We start from the raw sequence: 15000 nt of genomic DNA on the forward strand, positions 1-15000 counted from the left end.
CCAGGAAGGGATTGCCCTGCTTACTCTAATCAACTGTCAAAGTCACTTTGGATAAAGCATCAGCTCAGTAGCTGTACTGTAGTGTAAAGATTATTTGATAGTCATTGTTTGTAGTGTAGCGTCGTTCTTCTGTGTTTCCTGAGGGGAGAGAGCAGGTGAAACGGCCCGTCTGCGCAGACGGTCTGCGCAGGCAGTGCAGCTGGACGTACGTCTGCGCCAGGGGGATTGCAGCGTACTCCCTCTTCAGTCTGTCAGGAGTCAGGTCGTCCAGCTGGCTGGGAGGCGCTGTTCAAAACAAAAACCAGCGCGTTAAAATCCCGCAGACCGCAGTCTCCTGGCTACAGCACACAACTCGGATCTTATTATCTTTTTTCTTTTTAACACACTATCAATTTATCAAATTCAGCGTAGCTCTGCCTAAATGCACAATGGCAGTGACCAATCGGCTAGCTAATGTTAGCGCACAGATTTGAGACCGAAGCAAGACCATAAATAAAATCTGTAACCAGCAGAAAGATCTTTTGGGAAGCGATTAATTTTTGGATGTGCCATGGTAACGTTGAGAAATGGTTTACCTTTATATCTCCCCGGGCGGGCATAGTTCCTGATTGGCTGGAGAGACAAGCTCCTCCCATCTGCTGAAGAAAAAAACAGCATGAACACACAGAAACGCCAGGGTCAGCTGCACTCGTCTGCCCTCAATGAACACGCCTGTAGCCTAGCAGCAAAGGTGCAAGACTAGGACCTGGAAGGTGATCCCTCCAACTCATCCAGAATGCAGCAGCTCGTCTGGTCTTCAACCTTCCCAAATACTCACACGTCACCCCCCCTGCTTACTTCCCTCCACTGGCTGCCTGTCATGGCTCGCATCAAATTCAAAACATTGGTGCTAGCCTTCGAAGCAGTTTAAAGGGTCTTCCCCAGCTTATCTACAAAAAATCATCAGACCCTACACCCCTGCCAGACCTCTTCGTTCAGCCTCCACAGGCCGCTTAGCACCTCCCCCTCTCCGAACCTCCACCTCACGCTCACGACTACTGTCTGTTCTGGCTCCACGGTGGTGGAACGAACTCCCCGTTGAGGTCAGAACTGTAGAATCTCTCCCCACCTTCAAGCGCAAGCTGAAGACACACCTCTTCAAGCAGCACCTCTCCCCATCCCTCCCTACCTCCCTGTGAACCTTAATTGTTGTCTCTGTGACTTGCTTTGTGTATCGGTATTTTTAGTTGGCTAGGTAAGCAGTGTTTGGATAGTTAACTTTGGTCACTTTTGCTCTGTTTGTTTCTTTGTTCTCAAAAAAAAAAAAAAAAATTGTACTTCCCTCTAGGGTCTTTCAGCGAACTTATCCCTGGTTATGGGTATGCACTTTGTTGTACGTCGCTCTGGATAAGAGCGTCTGCCAAATGCCAATAATGTAATGTAATGTAATGTGATCGGCTCCAGTGGTTGGGTTCCAGTGTTGGGCTCTTGATGAAGGCCCTTAAGCCCACATTGCTCCTTCTCCTTTTCCCCCTCTGTTGTTCTGTGGGGCGTCTTAGGAAACTGAATTAGTCCTGAATTTATTGTTCTTTATTTATTTATACTATGCTTTTTCAGTCCATTTTGTCTTTAATTTTTTTAAATTAATTTATCGATGTTATATTTTTATTTGATCTTAAGTAACGTGTCGTCTCTTATGGGCATTGTGTGTATTTTTACGGTACTTGTTTCCAGTGCTTATGCTAAAGAAAGCGCTGCACAAATCAAGTTATGATATTATTGTTGTAGTTATCTGGCTGCACACAGAACAGCTCAGTGTCGCTGCAGTGAGAGGCAGGCGATGCTTGCACTGAGGTAAAGCAACGCGGGAAACAAACTCACCACACACTGCTCACACACACGCACAACACACAACACACACACACTCACACACAGTCCCTGCTGTGTCTGGACCTCTCCGGGGCCCAGCAGCTGTGCTCCCCGGTCCTGTGTGAGCTGATCGGGCCCTGCCCAGCCTGCGCTCCCTCTCCCTGGCGGGGACCCCGTGCGACGGGCCGGTCGTTGCAACGATGGCGGGCGGCTGCCCCGCCCTGCAGCACCTGGACGTGTCGCGGTGCCACCGCCTGGCCCCGGCCGACCTGCTGCCCCTGGCCCACCGCCCCCCCGGTGGCTACACGGGCCTGGGGCTCCGGAGCCTGCTGGCCCTGGACGTGGGCTTCGGGGAGGAGGAGGGGGACCGGGCCTGGGGTGGCCGCCTTCCTCCTGCTGGCCCTGCCGCTCCTGACCCGGGCCGCCCTGGAGGACCTGGGGGAGGCCTGCCGCCTCATCGCCGGGCGCGACTTCGACTTCCCCCGGGGGGCCGCGGTTTCGCCGGGGTGCCCAGCCTCAGGGAGGTGTGGGGGCGCAGGGTCAGGGGGGAGCTCGGGGGGGAGGGGAGGAGGAGGGAGGAGGAGAGAGAGGAGCTGTCGGAGGAGGAGGGGTGGCCAGCAGGCGAGAGCGAGGAGGAGGATGATGGCGAGGAGGAGGCGGAGGAGGAGGGGGTGTGAAGGAGCCTCAGGGAGGAATGTGGGCCGGAACACGCCTCTGAGCGAGGACAGAGAGGAGCCGGGAAGGGGGACCCCGAAAAGCAGGCCATCACCCTGTCTCTGCAGGAGGCCCAGGGCGTGTCGTGTGGGGCCCTGACGGAGCTCGGCAGGGTGTGCCCGAACCTCCGCTCCCTCGCCCTCACCGGGGAGGAGGGGCCGGGTCGCCACGGCGCCCGGGCCATGGCTCAGTGGGCGGGGCAGCTGCACAGCCTCTCCCTCCAATTGGCCGGGGACCTGCGGGAGGGCCTGCCCGTCATACAGCCCGTGGGGGCCTCTCTCTCCTCTCTCACTCTGGAGGGCGTTCGGATGGACGGCAACGCCTCCTTTCTCCAGCTCATCCGTGCCTGCCCCAAGCTGAAGACCCTCCACATCCACACCGAGCCCCCCGGCACGCTGAAGAGCAGGAGGAAGAGGAGGAGGCGAGGAAGATGTAGAAGCACACCTCAGAGATGTGCCCCGCCTTCCCTGCTCCACTCTCTGAAGCTCAAGTGAGTAAGACTACACCAGGGCTGCCCAACCCTGCTCCTGGAGATCTACTGTCCTGTAGGCTTTCACTCCAACCCTAACAAAGCACACCTCATTCAACAGCTAGAGCAGGGCTGCCCAACTCTGCTCCTGGAGATCTACTGTCCTGTAGGCTTTCACTCCACCCTAACAAAGCACACCTCATTCAACAGCTAGAGCAGGGCTGCCCAACCCTGTTCCTGGAGATCTACTGTCCCTGTAGGTTTTCACTCAAACCCTAACAAAGCACGCCTCATTCAACTGCTTAGCAAGTTTGCCCGACCCTGTTCCTGGAGATCTACTCTCCTGCAGGTTATCAACCAACTGAGCACACATTATTCTACTGATTAGTTGCTCCACATCTCGAGCCGTTGAATGAGGTGCGCTTTGTTAGGGTTGGAGTGAAAGCTACAGGATGGTAGGTCTCCAGGAACAGGGTTGGGCAGCCCTGGTTGACACCACGAGGGTGTTAGCACTGTTAGCACAGTTAGCATGTAGCCCGTAGATATTGTCTATATTTTTGTTGTTGGACTGTTCCCTTGACCTTTTAGACACTGAAAAAACACTCCTGAGATTTATTGGCTAAGCTGTTACTTTGAGGAATGTGAAATCTCTTGTGTTCTGCAGCTTCCTGTTGGACCAGAGGCAGGAGAGCGCAGTCATGTCCTGGCGAGCCCTGAAGTGGGCGCTAGTGGCCCTACTGGGCGGGTCCCCCCTGCTGGAGAAGGTGTCTCTGTCCGCCCTCCCCTGTCCGCTGGACGACGTCTTCCGCCTGGTGCGCTGCAGACCCCCTGCGCCCTCCGCCCCCACCCCTCTGCAGTGCCTGCGCGACCTCAGCATGACCCGCTGTGACGTTTCCCGAGGCGACGGTCATGACCCTGGTGACCAGCATTAACAGCCTGTCTTTCCTGGACCTGAGTGGCTGCTGGCCTCTGTCTGTCATCTGCTTTAGCCAATTACAGTGGCAGGCCCTCAGGAGGCGGTGTCCACTCTCGGTTGTGATGCTTGGATGCGATTGGCACGTGCAAATTTATCCGATATTGAAGCTGCGTGTTTATAGTTATGACACCACTTTTAACAGTCAAACTGTTATTTGGATAAAATTGTGTAATAGCACAAAAATATCTTTAGGCACTTTATACTGTTTGTGTTTGTTTGCTTGTGTTGTGTATGTCTGAACGTATGTACGTATCCTTAAATAAGATACTTCAGAAGTATGCTTCATATATCATTTGAAATGAAACAAAAGAAGCTCACGGCCAAAAATAATAATTTTCTAAAACTCAAAGTATTTTATACTTGATCATGCAGTATCTTTTGAAATGAGCATTAGATATGCATTTTGATTTTTTTCTTTTGTGTTAAGTGCACTGGGTGTCTGGGGGAGAGTATGTGGCTGAATAAAAGTTTTATCTTTGCAGGAAATGTTGTGAGGTGTGTGCTAGTATTCCCCAAGCCTAAAGCCTCTCTCTAAATTCAGTGCCATATAGCTGTCTCTCCCATCTTTGTCTGCTCTGAGTACATCCTGGAACTTTACGCTTTTAGTTTTCTCGGCCGTTTTTGTGTTTTTGGGTCCCCAGCAGCACCTCTTCATGGCCCCATCTCTTCTGCACCCATCAGCAGTTTTACAAAGTAATCAGGGTTAAATCAACACTTACAGAGTACATATGGTCCCTGTTGGACTCTGGTTGAGCTGAATTCACACTGGATATTTTACTATGCAGGTTTCACTGGCTGTTTTCTGCGAATTTCAGAAACTACACCTCAATTTGTGTTTCTATTTAAAAAAAACTACAAAAAAACAGCCTTGTCTCCATTTATTATGCAAGGTTTTTGTGTTTTTGGCTTCGTTGCTCAACCAATAATTCTTCAGCAGTATCTGTCTCAGTGTGATGTGCACCTTCCATTGCATTCAGCCCCCCCCCATGCTACCTGGGAGGAGCACTATGTGCAAAAGCATCAGACCCCCCACCATTCTCTGCCCCCACAGTGAAACCTCCACTAGCTCAGCCTGATTGCTAGAGTGACCGTTTGCATTTCTGATGCGTGTATATAGAGACGTATCGTCATAAATCACGGTGAAGGATCGATTGTATCCCGGTGGACAGGAATGGCACGGCGTTAGCGCTGGTATGCTAACCTTCGGAGTGTTTGTTGTGCATGTGTTGTACAGTTTATGCTAACACTCGGAGTGTTTGTGTGCATGTGTTGTACAGTTTATGCTAACGGCCGGAGTGTTTGTCGTGCATGTGTTGTACAGTTTATATTAACTCCCAGAGTGTGTTTGCTGTATATGTGTTGTATAGTTTATGCTAACGCCAGAGTGTGTTTGTTGTGCGTGTGTTGTACAGTTTATGATAACGCGTGAAGTGTGTTTACGCTGTTTGTGTTGCACTGTTATGCTAACGGCCAGAGTGTGCATGTGTTGTACAGTTTATGCTAACGGCCGGAGTGTTTGTCGTGCATGTGTTGTACAGTTTATATTAACTCCCAGAGTGTGTTTGCTGTATATGTGTTGTATAGTTTATGCTAACGCAGAGTGTGTTTGTTGTGCGTGTGTTGTACAGTTATGATAACGCGTGAAGTGTGTTTACGCTGTTTGTGTTGCACTGTTTATGCTAACGGCCAGAGTGTGTTTACACTGTTTGTGTTGCGCTGTTTATGCTAACGGCCAGAGTGTGTTTGCTGTGTATGTGTTGCACTGTTTATGCTAACGGCCAGTGTGTGTTTGCTGTGTATATGTTGCACTGTTTATGCTAATAGCCAGAGTGTGTTTGCTGTGTATGTGTTGCACTGTTTATGCTAACGGCCAGAGTGTGTTTGCTGTGTATATGTTGCACTGTTTATGCTAATAGCCAGAGTGTGTTTGCTGTGTATATGTTGCACTGTTTATGCTAATGGCCAGAGTGTGTTTGCTGTGTATATGTTGCACTATTTATGCTAATGGCCAGTGTGTGTTTGCTGTGTATATGTTGCACTGTTTATGCTAACGGCCAGAGTGTGTTTGCTGTGTATATGTTGCACTGTTATGCTAACGGCCAGAGTGTGTTTGCTGTGTATGTGTTGCACTGTTTATGCTAACGGCCAGAGTGTGTTTGCTGTGTATATGTTGCACTGTTTATGCTACGGCCAGAGTGAGTTTGCTGTGTATATGTTGCACTGTTTAAGCTAACACCAGAGTGTTTGTTGTGCATGTGTAGTACAGTTTATGCTAACGGCCAGTGTGCGTTTGCTGTGTATATGTTGCACTGTTTATGCTAACACCAGAGTGTTTGTTGTGCATGTGTAGTACAGTTTATGCTAACGGCCAGAGTGCGTTTGCTGTGTATATGTTGCACTGTTTATGCTAACACCAGAGTGTTTGTTGTGCATGTGTAATACAGTTTATGCTAACGCCCGGAGTGTGTTTGCTGTGCATGTGTTGCCGAGTTTATGCTAACCGTTCTTCACATGAGGTGTTGCTTTTGACTAAAGGCTGTTTCCGCATGCTGTGTGGCTGCTCTGAGGGGACACAAACCGGGAAAAAAGCACAGTAGATCTCTTTCATTCGCTTTCTGAAAGAAGTCCCGCACGTTTGTGGAGACTGCTGAGCTGGGAGCCTTCACACTGCCTAGGAACTTTCCAGAAACAAGTTGAGATACCTGCTTAATCATACCTGGGTCATGTCATTATTTGAAGTCCCACGGCCAATTGGCCAATGGCCAATTCTGAAACCGATTTTCATATTTATTCTACATCTAAATCTCAATCCTCATACATTCTCATTCTCTCCCTATTGTCCCTGCTATGGAACTTCAGTTTATGTTGTAGGTTTATGTAGGCACGTCCTCTAACTGGTGGTGTATTAACAGCTACTATCAGTTGTGACCCTGGAAGGTGACAGTAACACAAATAACCACACATTACAACAGTGTTATGCGGAAGAGCATCTCTGAATGCGTCAAACCTCTAAGTGGACAGGCTACAGCAGCAGAACACCAATAAGTCTAAAATATTAGTCTAATAAATACCCAATAAAGTGCTCTCTGAGTGTATACCTTTTTGCATTGGGGTTGACTGCAGGTCACAACGGCCGTACCTCACCCCCACAGTTGATTAATGTGCCTCTCTGTTGTAACTTCCTGGAATTAGAGGTGTTTAAAGATTTGCTTGCTCCCTGAAGAAGTGGTGTTTGAGGAAGTGTCGGTGAATAATTTAGCGTGTCCTGATTGATGGTGGAGGGAAAGGCCCTTGGGGTTGGGGCTGGGGGTTGATATGAGTTTTGAGCAGGAGAGAAATTAGTCGCAATTACAGGAAAAGCGTGTGAACAGCAGGTAGCTAATCATTTCCTGCCCCTACAGGTCACTTCCTGCGCAGGTGCCTCACCCGACCCCCCACCCCCCACACTCGAGTGAGGGAGCAAACACGCACACCCATTTTACAGCCTTATAAATGTGCACCATTTACATACATACAGTTCCTTAAAACTGGGATCTTTTTCTTGAACCGAAAGTTCTGTAATAATTAGCCATGTATGTGTATACTATATGTAATAATTGAATTTTCATTTAATTATTTTAGTATTCAAGGTGTTCTAGCTGCCAACCATGTTATTGCTGCTTTGATAGCTATCTGATTATTCTACAAGGGTTCACATTTTTATCTATGTGATCACTCTAGGACTTTAGAACCGTACTTTCCTCTTGGGTTTTCAGCGTGCTTGTCCCTGGTTCTGATCTGCTCCTTATTGTACGTCACTCTGGATAACAGCATCTGCTAAATGACTGTAATGTAATGTAAGTTCTGTAGAAAAAAACCTTACAAAACTATTTAAAAATACAGTATTTCCTTTGAGCCTTTGAGTGTATACAGTGCAGTATGTGGAAACAGGAGCAGGAGACTGTTAACAGTGTTGGTATTAACCGACAATGAATATTCGGTCTCGCTTGAAGTTACACTTGTTATTGTGCAGGATGGTGTCATCGATATGGAGTGATGACTTTCATTCACTGGCTTAATTCCAGAAGTCTGTGCTACAGGTCCTGAATTCACAGGATGCTATTACCCTTTGAAGAACAAAAGTGAAATTCTACCAAATGGCTGTGGAGTTATCTTGTTCATCCGACAAAATCAGGAAACAGCTCAAATTGTCGCATATGACTGGGAATCAACAATGAGCTCTGGTCTCCTGTAGGTGGCAGTATTGCACTTCCGTACGCGCACTGTAAATACACTAGTCGGTATCCAGATGCGGTGTTAGGATATGACGAGTTCATAAAAACATTATGAAGGACACCCATCTAATCTTATTCTGAAAACGGCTAAGTCCTTTATCTTAATTGTGATATTAATGTGCAGGTCTAATTTACACCTTGAGATGGATTTCAAGGCCACTGAAAACTGGAAGGCATTTTATTGAACGCACGTAACAAGGACACTCCCAAAAAAACCTTTCTAAGGGTTAAGGTTACAGTGCCCCTGAGAAAGGTCCTTTTCATTCAGCATGGTCACTGTGTGTGTATGTGTGTGTGTGTGTGCGCGCGCGTGTGTGCATGTGTGGACCTGTATGTGTGAGTGTGAGTGCGTGGACCTGTATGTGTGAGTGTTTGTGTGTGTGTGTGTGTGTGTGTGTGTGAAAAATGTATGTGCAGGCTTTTGAATGCAGGTACATGTGTGTTTGTATTTATGTGTGTGTATGTGTGAGTGTATGTATGTGTGTATCTATGTGTGCATGTGTATGTGTGTGTGTAAATGGTAAATGGTTGGCATTTATATAGCGCCTTTATCCAAAGCGCTATACAATTGATGCTTCTCATTCACCCATTCATACACACTCACACACCGACGGCGATTGGCTGCCATGCAAGGCACCGACCAGCTCGTCAGGAGCATTTGGGGGTTAGGTGTCTTGCTCAGGGACACTTCGACACAGCCCGGGCGGAGGATTGAACCGGCAACCCTCCGACTGCCAGACGACTGCCTGAGCCATGTCGCCCCACGCGCGTGTGTGTGTGTGTGTGTGTGTGTGTGTGTGTGTGTGTGTGTGTGTATGTGTGTGTGTGTGTGTGTATGTGTATGTGTGTGTGTGTATGTATGTGTGTGTATGTGTGAGTGCGTGCATGCTAGTGGGTGCAGGATAATGAAAGAAAGGAGAAGCCCTAAATATCGTCAGAGAGAGGAGGAGGAAAGGAGAGAACACACAACCTGTTTTTTTCTTTGAAACTCATCTCTGAAAACGTTCTGTTGTTTCAAATGACATAAGCATATTTACAGATACACATAGACGCACATATAAATGTACATGTGCAACTGAGTCAGCACATCGTTCCAGCAAAGAGCAGAATGCCTGTAGTTTGTCAGCTGCCAGTATTGCAGATCTTCCCGGTTTTATCCTAGCAGCTCAGCAGAACTGTTTAAAATTCCAGCTAAAATCTACAAAAAAAATTACAGATCTATATATTAGGTTCAATAGCCATTCTATGTACACACACACGTGTAAAACATATGCATATATACATATAAGTGCATGGGTAATATATGTATTCGTATACACAGAAGTATTTTTTTTTGCAGGTCCTGTATGGTTCTGCTGTACATATGTTGATATAAAGGTTTTTTTGTGTTTTTGTCCTTGTCGACGTGATATGATGTTTATATGGTTGTCGGGTTAAAGGTTATCAAACACGTGGCTGCTGTACTGAAAACCACAGCCTCCCCACCTGTTTTAATCCTCGGAAATAAAAAGGGACGGCGGGCGATATCTGAATCTAGGAGTGACATCGAGCTGTAACTGCGGACAAGCTTTTGTGAACGACTCTGGCCTCTTGTACAGCAGCTGCAAGTATCAAACAGGGAACAAGTTCTTATTTTAAAAAGCATATCAGCAATATAATAACTTTACAATATTTTTTCTTCTTTTTTTTTTTTGTATTTTTTTTTTTAGTCGTCGAAGCCGTTTATTCGTAAGCGGCAGGAGAAACGGAATGGTCCGACTGAGCTGTAGCCGCAAGTCTTTAAGTCTTTAAGTGATAAAAATGCTCGGTCCTTTGGTCCCAATAATAGCTAAGGAATGACGAATAAGACTCCATGGAGACTGTTGCTAAGAGTCAACATGGTAACAACGTCCCATGGAAACGGAGAGGCACTCCAAGTAAAGATGGCTGATCCGGGTCTCTGCGACCTGATAAAAGTGTACGCCTCTGAAAAAAGATAACTTTCCAGTCTAGGAAGAAAAAAAAAAGAAAAAAAACACAGTTCTTTCTGTTTACATTTCCAAAAAAAAGTCCTTTTTTTAAATGCATAAAACCTATGTTTCCTCTGTGGAGCTTTTCTCTTTTGTTTTGTCTGGTTGTTGTTTTCGTTTGGTCTGGACTGGTTCTGTTGTGTCTGTCCGCTCCATGCTGCTCTTATTTGCTTCTGTTTTGTTTGTACTGCAGACTTCAGATGTGCATTGTCCTGGTAGGAGATGGTTTTTGGAGAGATCTGATTGGTGGACAGGTTTGAGGGCGGACCCCGCAGTTACCCACGGAGGCACCCCTGCACGGTGTCCATCTTGGTTATTATGTGTTGTCTGTGTCCAGCAGGGATGGTAGATTTGATCATTTCAGGCCAGTTGCAGCCATCGTTGCTCCTGTATCGCAGTATTCAATATGTCCAAATGTGTTCTTTTTATTTGTTTCGTTTTTAGTTTCCCAGTGAAACAACATGCATTTCAACCTGCCAGAGAAAAGAGGGCACACATCAGAGTTCAAACCCCAGACTGTGAACTAGCCATCGCAACAGTCCCACTGTAAAACAGATTTGTTTAATTTCTCCATATCTTTCCTTCAAAGTTGTACCTCACCTGTCAGCCCCATTGTGCTCCACCATTGGTCGCCCCCCCAGCCCGGCGGTGGTTGTGGGCGGGGGCTAGTAGGGCGGTTGGCGTCCTTGGGCCTCTTCAGCTGCACTTTGAGCCGCTTCATGCCGATCTGGAAGCCGTTCATGGACTGGATGGCCGCCTGCGCGCTGGCGGGGTTATCGAAGCTCACGAAGCCTGCATGGACACGGGGCGTGGCCAGGAACGAGCAGGGGGCGTGGCCAGGAACGAGCAGGGGGCGTGGCCAAGAACGAGCAGGGGGCGTGGGCAGGAATGTGCTGGGGGCGTGGCCAGGAATGGGCAGGGGGTGTGGCCAGGAACGGGGCAGGGGGTGTGGCCAGGAACGAGCAGTGGGCGTGACAAGGAACGATTAGGGGGTGTTGGCCATGAATGAGCAGGGGGCGTGGCCAGGAACGAGCAGGGGGTGTGGCCATGAATGAGCAGGGGGCGTGGCCAGGAACGAGCAGTGGGCGTGGCCAGGACGAGCAGGGGGCGTGGCCAGGAATGAGCAGGGGGCGTGGCCAGGAACGATCAGGGGGTGTGGCCAGGAATGAGCAGGGGGCGTGGCCAGGAACGAGCAGTGGGCGTGGCAAGGAACGATCAGGGGGTGTGGCCAGGAACGAGCAGGGGGAGTGGCAAGGAACGATCAGGGGGTGTGGCCAGGATGAGCAGGGGTGTGGCCAGACAGTGGCAGGGGGCATGGGGAGGCGTGTCCATTGTGTGATCAGCCGATGTTGATTTGGCAAACGAAGAGAGAGGGAGGTGGAGAGACAGGGAAGGAGAGGGAAACAGGAGGGAGGGGTATGGGTGACAGAGAATGCCAGAGAAACAGGAAAGAAGCAGACATTGTCATATTTGCGATATTAATAAACAGACTGCTAATAACACTGAGCTGTAAAATGTACTTATTAGACACAGGCACAACAACACAGACCAAGACGTATCAAACCAACCAGCCGTACACATGCCACTCATGACTCTGTGGACCATGCCCTTCTTATGACATCACAGAACAGAAGTGGGAAGGCCCAGCACAAAGACCATCCCTATTGGCCCGACCACCGCCATTTACATGTCGTATTTAGGGAGAATGCAGCTACCCCTCTAGAAGACACGTCTACAGTCTGCCCTGACGGACCGTCTGTCAGCGGGCGTTTGTGAGCCGCACACGGCTGTTTAATCGCCTCATGAGGCGTGTCGGGTGATTGTTTTGAGCTAATTGACGTGCTAAAACTCAACGGCGTCTTTAATGCGGCGAGTCTGCGTCCTCATGGCCCGGCCCGCGAGAAGGCCGCCGCGTCGCGGAGACGCGCCGACGCCTAACACATGTCAGAGTGACAGCCGCCGACAGCTCTGCCCCCCCCCGCTACCAACGGAGGCGCTAATTTATGCAAATCCATTCGCGGGACCCGAGAGACGATTCGTCCAGAGTTTCAGCTGCTGCCGTGACATCCTAGTGATTACTCTTCCGTGGTTATGCAATCTCCGCTTCAGTTCTCTCTCTCTCCCTCTCTCTCTCTTTCCCTGTCTCTCTCTTTCTCTCTGTCTCTCCCTCTCCCTCTCTCTTTCCCTCTGTCTCTCTCTCCCTCTCTCTTTCCCTATGTCTCTCTCTCTCCCTCTCTCTTTCCCTCTGTTTCTTTCTCTCTCACTCTCTCTCTCCCTCTCTCTCTTTCCCTCTGTCTCTCTCACTCTCTCTCTCTTTCTCGCTCTCTCTTTCCCTCTGTCTCTCTCTCCCTCTCTCTCTCGCTTTCTCTCTCTCTCCCTCTCCCTTTTCCCTCTGTCTCTCTCTCTCTCACTCTCTCTCTCTTTCTTGCTCACTCTCTCTCTTTCCCTCTGTCTCTGTCTCTTTCGCTCTCTCTCTCTCCCTCTCTCTCTCTCTCTCTCTCTCTCTCTCTCTCTCTCTCTCTCTCTCTCCCTCCCTCCCTCTCTCTCTCCCTGAGTACTGCTGTACAGTTTGTGTAATTACGGTGCAGAACCGTGCCACCACTCAGGAGGTGGAAACCACAATAGCAGGTACGTGTAGAGAAACGACTGCTGTTGTAACAATGGTCAATTTTAATAACAATGCGCTAACGTGGTTATTAGCACAAATTTAGTCATAAAATACACGCTAAATGGACTCGCGGTAATCATCGCTGCAATTACAGTGCTATTACATAGCTATTAGACTGACTCAATGGACTGAGGAGCAATCGCAGTTGTCACAATGTTCAATGGTAATTACAGTGTAATTACAGCGTTATTAGGCTGATATAATGAAATGTAGGTCCGGTGATTCCTAAAAGAAAGTGTAAGATTAAGAGGCACATTAAAACTCTTCATCCGATCGTAAAAATCAACCATGCAGCGCCCTGCACAAAAGTAGAGGTTAGCATTAAAAAAGGGCTTCAAGAGACACTCATCTTTACTGCTATTCCTATCCTGACATGTCATCTACAATTCATATTTTTACTTTCCTGCTTTCTGCACATTTTGGTGCTAGTTCCCCTAGAATAGACCCTTGCCTTTCATTACAACTCTGCTAGACTGAAGACAAAATAATAATAATAATAATAATAATAATAATAATAATAAGAATAGTAATAATAATCATAATAATTTGGGTTTTATGGTTTTTACCCACCAAAGCATTTACTTTGGTTTGTCGCCCGATCCACAAACACTTTGGAGGAGATGACATTACCGAATGGCAGGAAGGACTGCATGAGCTCGCCGTCTCCAAACTCCTGAGGGAGGTGGTAGATGAACAGGTTACACCCCTCCGGCCCTGGGGAGAGATGGAGGGAGAAACGGAGAGAGAGAGAGAGAGGGGTGAGGGGTATCGGGGGAAGAGACAGAGGATAAGAGGGCATAAACGGAGATTAGCGAAGGATAAATTCCACGCAGACATGAGGAAGTATTTTCACTGCGTGGAATAGCTCGCCAGGTCATGTGGTGGAGGCAGAAACACCGGTTGTTTTGAAGAACAGGCTGGATATGGTGCGAGATGCTATCTTGCTGTTAGGTTTAACTAAGCGTTAGGAACACGTCAGTGGGAGGGAAAGGCGAGCGTTGCTGGGCTGAAAGGCTGTTCTGGTCATTATGTATGTTACGAGATGTAAAACAGAAAGGAGGTATAAAGACAGAGTGAGAGGGGAAAGAAAGAGGAGATATTAGGGGAATAAAGGAGCATTGCGGAAGAGAAGATTACAGAGGAGTTTATGATGGAGAGATGGTTACGGTTACGGGGAATAGAGAGACAGGCACAAAGAAAAATGAGATATACAAATATTAAAGGGGACGGTGTATGAATAAAGAGAAGGAAGAAAGGAAACAAGGTGATAAATAGAAAAGGAGGGAAAGAAGAAGGGAATGGAGGACAGGAAAAGACAAAAAATAAACTCAGCCCCATGGCCATGCCCTTCAGCCTTAAAAAAAAAAACCTGAATTGTCTTGACACGGAAGAAAACCAGATAATATGTGTGTATATGTGTATGAGTGTGAGTGTGTGTGTAAGTGTGTGTGTGTGTGAGAGTATGAAGAGTGTGTGTGAGTGTGTGTGTGTGTGTGAGAGAGAGTGTGTGTGTGTGTGTGTGTGTGTGTGTGAGAGAGAGAGAGAGAGAGAGAGTGTGAGAGAGTGTGTGTGTGTGAGTGTGTACATGTGTGTTCAGTCTCACCTTCTCTCTGTTGCCTGGGCGATGATGGGAGGTGGCTGGGCAAAAGTCTGGCTGATCTGTCCATATGCAGTGGGATAGGCTGCTGACACACACACACACACACACACACACAGACACACACAAACACACACACAGACACACACACACACAGGCAGTGCATCAGATCCACCGCAGTGATTTTTCACGCGCATTAATGAACCCCCCTGACACCCGAACACAAGCAGCCACTCACAAATAAAAGCAGTAAAATGGCTGCAGAAACAGGAACTTACACACACACTGCAATGCACCTGCACGCATCGCATTCACACACAAATTCACATGCACATCGCACATGTATGCACACACACTCTGAGGCACACACACACACACACACACACACACACACTCTCAGGCACACACACACACACACGCTGTGTGACAGACCTGCATACTGCTG

General features: G+C 48.2%; 1 pseudogene; it reads right to left on the reverse strand.

Moving 5' to 3' along the window:
- The window catches only part of LOC133140036 (CUGBP Elav-like family member 4), a 74877-nt pseudogene that overhangs the window by 7162 nt on the left and 52715 nt on the right, over positions 1–15000 (reverse strand).

Source organism: Conger conger, chromosome 11 (assembly GCF_963514075.1).
Source record: "Conger conger chromosome 11, fConCon1.1, whole genome shotgun sequence".
Classification (NCBI taxonomy): domain Eukaryota; kingdom Metazoa; phylum Chordata; class Actinopteri; order Anguilliformes; family Congridae; genus Conger; species Conger conger.